The sequence below is a fragment of the Notolepis coatsorum genome (assembly GCF_963971535.1).
Source record: "Notolepis coatsorum genome assembly, chromosome: 15".
Classification (NCBI taxonomy): Eukaryota; Metazoa; Chordata; class Actinopteri; order Aulopiformes; family Paralepididae; genus Notolepis; species Notolepis coatsorum.
In genome coordinates, this window is record NC_140179.1 from 58,277,307 (window position 1) to 58,284,770 (window position 7,464).

Sequence of the window (7,464 nt, forward strand, 5' to 3'; positions counted from 1 at the left end):
AATCTTGCCATCAGGTTCTGCACACTGTGTTATCTAGGGCAGACAGACTACATAGTCAATGTGTTATCTAGGGCAGACAGATGACATAGTCACTGTGTTATCTAGGGCAGACAGACCATCTGTGCCCAGGTATGGACTTCAGGGTCATGTTGAGGGATATTCATTTTTTTTTTTTTTACATATTATGAAAGTACAGATTCATACCTTCAAAATAAGCCATCACTTGAACATTTTGGTGGGATACTTTGCAAGCTACTTCCTATGATTCATGGTGATTATCACAAAACGTATTCAGAGATAATAGCCTTCAAGAGACGAGCAGGCTATTCAGTGACAATAGTGAAACAACTACAACACTACCCAGAAGTCATTGTAATCCATGGCCCCCCTCTCTCTAGGGCAATTAACACCTGGCAGCTTTCCAGTCTGAGGCTCTTTGTTATTAAAATGAGTCTGGTGACTGGTAGTGGTAGTGAAAGGGACCCTGATAATAAACAAGAAACTTAATCAAGTTTCAAGATTTTATTAGCATTTAAAATAACACGAGATAAAAATAGACATGCTAAAGTCAATGTTCAATGTTCTGATGGCCTCTCCAGAAGCATTTAGATGTAAATACATGTAGTGTGGTAGTGAAAGACACAACAACTAGGTTAACCTTCTGTAGTCTGGTAGTGAAAGGTTAACCTTCTGTAGTGTGGTAGTGAAAGGTTAACCTTCTGTAGTGTGGTAGTGAAAGGTTAACCTTCTGTAGTGTGGTAGTGAAAGGGTTAACCTTCTGTAGTGTGGTAGTGAAAGGGACCCTGATAATAAACAAGAGACAAAATCAAGTTTCAAGATTTTATTAGCATTTAAAATAACACGAGATAAAAATAGACATGCTAAAGTCAATGTTAACCTTCTGTAGTCTGGTAGTGAAAGGTTAACCTTCTGTAGTGTGGTAGTGAAAGGGTTAACCTTCTGTAGTGTGGTAGTGAAAGGTTAACCTTCTGTAGTGTGGTAGTGAAAGGTTAACCTTCTGTAGTGTGGTAGTGAAAGGGTTAACCTTCTGTAGTGTGGTAGTGAAAGGGACCCTGATAATAAACAAGAGACAAAATCAAGTTTCAAGATTTTATTAGCATTTAAAATAACACGAGATAAAAATAGACATGCTAAAGTCAATGTTCAATGTTCTGATGGCCTCTCCAGATGATCACCGTGGTCTTTTTGAACCGCCGCTGGATATTTTGGCTGGTGGTGCCGGGCATGTTACGTCCTGGGCTTCCTCATCACAGAACTCTCTGATCTTGTGGAACAGATAGTGTTGTCTTGCAGAGTCCAGTCCCGGTGGTGGCAGCACAGGAAGTCCATCTATAGGCGGCAGGACACGGACGTCACGGAGCAGCTGGAATCTGGTTTCAGCGCCATCAATAGACATCTTTGCCACAACCACACCAGGTTCCTTGGAATCAAAGCTGCAATAATAAAGTGAAACGTTAGTACAGGGCACATAACAATATCAATGCATTTGTATCATTTACCAATGACATTCTTTGCACTAAAGTGTGAATAATTAATTACAGTAAATACACAACACACAGTGACCACACCCACCTAAAGTGCTGGTACTGCTTGATCTGTGGCAGTGGCTTGAAGTAAGGCCCCAGATGTTCCTGCCAGTTGTAGGACTGCACGATTACAGTGCCATCTTCCTTTCCCACTAGCTGTGGTATGTTGATTCCAGCCACTGAGCTGTCCCTTACGACTGCTGCAATCTCATCAAGAGTGTTCACCTTGGTCTTTCTGAAACGCTGCTTGAGAAGCCCAAAGAAACTGTCCGGGGAAAACTTTGTGTGGCCTACAATCAGCAGGTGGAGATTGACACGATGGTGAAGACCATGTAGCGCTCGCCACGCTAAGTACCACAACATGTACTTGTTCTTGTTTTGGCCACTGCAGTTGTCACAGTGAAGGTCAACATCTGTCTCCCCAAGACCATGGTCTTTGAAGAAGTGGTGCAGGTAGCTTATGACGGCGTTGCTACCTTTGCTGGACTCCATCCCCTCATCCACCAAATAGTTGACTTGCCGTGGAATCGCCTCACAGCAAACACCGAATATGCTGCACTTGCGTGGAGCCAAGAAGTACATGGGCCCTGGTTGAAGGGGGTCTGATGGGTAGTGCACCTGCAATAAATGAATAAGGATTTTAGAAAGAAAAAAAAGGGAGCAATGCAGTAGTTATAACAATTATAACATGATGTTGTGAAAGAGGGCTTGGTATGTAGTCACCTTTTGAGCGTAGTCGAAACTGTAATGCATTGTCAAGGGCTTGCTTGCCGGTGGCACATGACCACCCAGAGAAAGACCATCACCGATCTCCTTGGCGGCTTTAAGCATGCCCTTGTAGGCAGCCCGCTCTGAGGTTACATGCGCCAGATGTTGTTCCTGCTGCTTCAGCTTTGCAGACTTCTCAGCCTCTGGCAGATTGGCACTTTTGAAAATCTGAAAAAAAAAAGTTAAGTAAATGATGATTAATATTAATAATAATAAACTGTATTTGTATAACACTTTTCATACAGAAGTTGCAGTTCAAAGTTCATAACACTGTGATGTTCACTAACCAGATAATTGTTCTTCTGACACACCCAGCAAAGATCAGACATTGGTTTGATTGCTCTGATATGACTCAGTAATTGCCTCCAGAGGGACTTAAATGTGGACAGGCCCACTGCTCGCTGGTCTGAAAGATTAATAAGAACACATGTTAGCACAATGTCATTCATTTTCAAGCTTTGTTTTTATTTGACAAAGACCTATTTGACCTATTTCTTTGACAAAGATTTGCTTACACCTACCAACTGGCATTGCCTTGGTATATAAACGCCACACAGATGCCTTCGTGACGCAAGATGGTAACAGCTGACCGGTAAAGTTCTTTTGGTGTGCCTGGCGTCCAGGGAGGTGAACAGCATGATCTTCTGCATAATTCAACACAAATTGAACTACTTTTTCGATATCTTCATATTTTATGCAATGCTTGTTGTTGTGTGGTGATCGCTTTTTTGTGCGAAGACACATGCCATTTTCTGACATGTGTTTGCTTATTGCAATCAAGCGATCCTTACCTATTCTTGGGAGAGAAGAGGGGGGGGGGGGGAGACAGAGAGAGAGATAGTTAGATCATCATCATCACAAGTACCGGTACCTGTCTGTACCACACCCAGTCTACATGATTGTGGAGACAGAGACAGAGAAGTTAGATCATCATCATCATCAATCATCATCATCACAAGTACCGGTACCTGTCTGTACCACACCCAGTCTACATGATTGTGGAGACAGAGAGAGATAGTTAGATCATCATCATCAATCATCATCATCATCACAAGTACCGGTACCTGTCTGTACCACACCCAGTCTACATGATTGTGGAGACAGAGAGAGATAGTTAGATCATCATCATCAATCATCATCATCATCACAAGTACCGGTACCTGTCAAGTACCGGTACTTTATACTATACTATGCTACTATACTCTACTATAATGTACTATAATTAGTTTTAATAAAATGGGGGACCCTGATAATAAACAAGACTAATCAAGTTTCAAGATTTTATTATCATTTAAAAAAAAATAGGCATGATGTACTATTATTAGTTTTAAATAGACAATAATAATAACTTACCCGTGGATGAAGAGGAAAGCTTCACGGCAGATTTGTATCGCCCCGAAGAAATAGTTTGTGTAAGCACGTTGTCTTTTTTTGGAAAACGATTTATTTCCGATAGTCCATTCTGACTTTCGACCAAAAGCCTGGAGCTGCGCCATAATAATCAAGTCTTTATGATCCTCTTCGAGAGCCGCTATCTCAAAACGCCTTGTGTAAACTTCATCACGGTCCAATTTTGTGATACATGACCGCCGATTAAGAATGTCATTTTCTTTATCAACCTGGACGCATTTACAAGTAAATCGCAAAAGTCTTTCCATTTGGCGTTCGTGGTTCTCGTCAGATTCAACTTCCACAACGCACATTACGTGTTCTACCTTGTCTCCAAATCCGTTAGGTGTGTTGTCACCATCATCAGATTCTGGCTCTGCCTCGTCTTCAAATCCGTTAGTTTTGTCACCATCACCACCATCACCATCATTTTCTGGCTCTGCCTCGTCTTCAATAGTGTTGTCACCATCATCATCATCTGCCTCTAACTCGTCACAACTGTCTTCTTCTTCTGAACCAGAATCTGAGTTTCTTTTTGGATTTTTCTTCTGCGGAAAGAAATCCGTGATGAATGTTCCTAAAGCGCGTTCGTCTTCAACACAGTGTGCTCCGAAGTGAGCAAACCGGTTTAATGCCTCGGCAAGTGCCCTCGCTGTGGGTTGCTGACTGGGTTCCATGGTGACTGGCAAACATGCACTGCCCTGCTCTCTGTTTAATACTCACCGATCAATGGCATCAACTTAATGACGTCACCGCCTGACCAATAAGCATTTAGATGTAAATACATGTAGTGTGGTAGTGAAAGACACAACAACTAGGTTAACCTTCTGTAGTGTGGTAGTGAAAGGTTAACCTTCTGTAGTGTGGTAGTGACGGATAAAAAAACGGATAAATAGTTTTTTTCACCATATTTCTAATATTTATTTTGGCTAAATACCAATTATAAATATCTCGACGAATTACCTCTGAATATGAATCAAAAAAAAATATTAAAGATTCGCTCACTAGTTCTACCAGAAACGGAGTTGAGGCGAAGCATTACTAAGCTTCTGTAGTGTGGCAGTGAAAGGGTTAACGCGCCCTCATCGCGCCGCAGCGCAGTTTACACCAGGGCCCCCACAATAATGAAAAAGCCGATGAAAAAGCCATTTTTTATCACTCCGTTTCCGTATTAAATTAATTTACTTTTAGCCATTAGGTTGGAAAAAATGCACCCTACCGAAATTCGTTCGCTCATAAAATTCGAACTGTGTTTTAATGGTTTTTAATTAAGTTAAAACACACGTTTTATAAAGGCCGTAAAGGCCTCTTTTTTTTAATCTTTTTTTTAGACACTGCGTTACGTTGCTTATAAATCATCTGAACTTATAACATTAAGATAGTGTATTAATAGTGTGTTATTCTAAAGCTAATGACGTCTGTGTGTTAACACCTATTAAGTACAGTACTTAACCCCTGTGGACAGGCCCCACAGCCCGCGCGTGTAGTTTTTTCTCCTCACTTGGAAGAAAATTTGTGGAACTATTATAACAATAATTACCTCATTTACAAGTTGTATTTAAGTTTGCAACTAAGGGCAAATAAGGGAACACATCAATGACAATTCAAATATGTAAAAAAAATCAAGATATCGATTTTTAGGATTTTCTAAACAGCAAGACATTTTCTTCATTTCAGAGCACCTCCCCCTTTGCGGATCAAATCGGGTTTGGTCACGGCGAGTCTCCACAAGGCCTCCTGAGCTGCTGAGTTAGCAACCTCCACAGCTGTCTTAAGACGCTCATGGTGATTTCGCACCCAGTCATCTAAGTTCTCTGCATCAGTACATCTTTTACACTGCTTGATCCAACTTTGGACGTCTTTACTCATTGTTGGCCAATAGTAACCCCTTCTAAGGATTTCTAGGGTACTCCTCTCGCCAAAGTGCCCCCCATGCTCATGCTGACCCTCAAACACCCTTCGCTGTAGGGACTTTGGGACTACCAGTTGATTCACTTCCTCCCAATCTCTTCGGTCATAGATACAACGAAACAGGACACCTTGACATAGTTTCAGACGTTCCAACTGCTGAGTAAGCCTCTTTAACTTTGGCTTCATGAAACGCTGTTCAGCAGGGCTTGGTTTGGCATTTTTTACCACTGCCATATAGCCAATAACCGCATCTATCATTTGCTGCTCTTCTACTTCACACCAACTCTGTCCACTGATCATCTTCTTCCCAGTCACCTGTACGCAGTCACCCTTAGTGTTGTCTCGTTGTTTTTGGACACTTTTGCTAATCTGAACCTTGGCAGTAGCCTTATGACTTTCTCACTTGAGTTCAACAATCTAACAGGGACCTTCCCACCTGATGCCCTTGTGAGGACATTAGCTACCAGGAGCCCTTTTGGTAGGCTTGCTTCAGGCGTAGCCTCTATTAGCACTTGGCACTTTACTTTGGGTGGCACTCTGCAACGACCTTCAAGCACCGTTTCACTGAACGGGGAATAGTTATTGCCTGTCTGCCTGCTACTTTTATGAACCCAATCTTGCCATCAGGTTCTGCACACTGTGTTATCTAGGGCAGACAGACTACATAGTCAATGTGTTATCTAGGGCAGACAGATGACATAGTCACTGTGTTATCTAGGGCAGACAGACCATCTAGTATCTGTGTTATCTAGAGCAAACAGACTGTCTAGTCACTGTTATCTATGGCAGACAGACTTGTCTAGTCACTGTGTTATATAGAGCAGACAGACTGTCTAGTCACTGTTTTATCTAGGGCAGACATACTGTCTAGTCACTGTTTTATCTAGGGCAGACATACTGTCTAGTCACTGTGTTATCTAGGGCGGAGACTACCTAGTCACTGTTTTATCTAGGGCAGACATACTGTCTAGTCACTGTGTTATCTAGGGCGGAGACTACCTAGTCACTGTTTTATCTAGGGCAGACATACTGTCTAGTCACTGTGTTATCAAGGGCAGACATACTGTCTAGTCACTGTGTTATCTAGGGCGGAGACTACCTAGTCACTGTTTTATCTAGGGCAAACATACTACCTAGTAGTCACTGTGTTATCTAGGGCAGACAGACTGTCTAGTCACTGTGTTATCTGGGGCGGACAGACTACCTAGTCACTGTGTTATCTATTCTAGGACAGACAGACTACCTCCTCTCATCTTGTTTAGGATATATTTAGGGATGCCCCGATCACGTTTTTTGCCACCGATACCGATCACCGATTGTCGTGAGCCATATCGGCCGATACCGATCCGATACCGATTGTCACTTTATCACGTCCGGTTGTGAACGGTTCTGAACTGACCAGTCACAGCTGATAGTGTAACTTGTTTTATGTTCCTTGCGCACACATACACATGCTCACATATGCACACTTACATTCACTTCACTTGTCTTATTTTAAAGGACCACAATGGAAACAAGTTCTAGGGCTTTATTGTGTTTTTTTTATCCTTTTGATCAATATTCTTTGTATTGTATTGCACAATCCTTGTTTTATTGCATCACTAAAGACATCAATCAATCAATGTACACAGTTTTTAAGTCACTTAGGATTTTGGATAAAAGTGTCAGCTAAACGACAGACCTTTCTCCACACTACGTGTATGTCGGAGGAGAGACATCTGGCAGAACCCATTATCACGGAGCGCTACAGGGGAACACACGCTTTGTGTTGTTTGTATCTCTTGTGGTGTTAGGCAACTTGCAAAGTAGCGTTGAGGGAGACATGTTTTCCATCATGAGGGTGTAGTTC

At 42.0% G+C, this 7,464-nt stretch overlaps 1 long non-coding RNA gene across 1 annotated transcript; it reads right to left on the reverse strand.

The window, feature by feature from the left end:
• Positions 1 to 1,933: 1,933 nt before the first annotated feature.
• LOC311241358 lies at positions 1,934 to 2,955 on the reverse strand. The gene is made up of 4 exons (XR_014620529.1): positions 2,837 to 2,955; positions 2,603 to 2,721; positions 2,271 to 2,483; positions 1,934 to 2,165 (listed from the first exon to the last, which is right to left on the reverse strand). It is a non-coding gene; the product is annotated as an uncharacterized lncRNA (long non-coding RNA).
• Between the last annotated feature and the right edge of the window lie 4,509 nt (positions 2,956 to 7,464).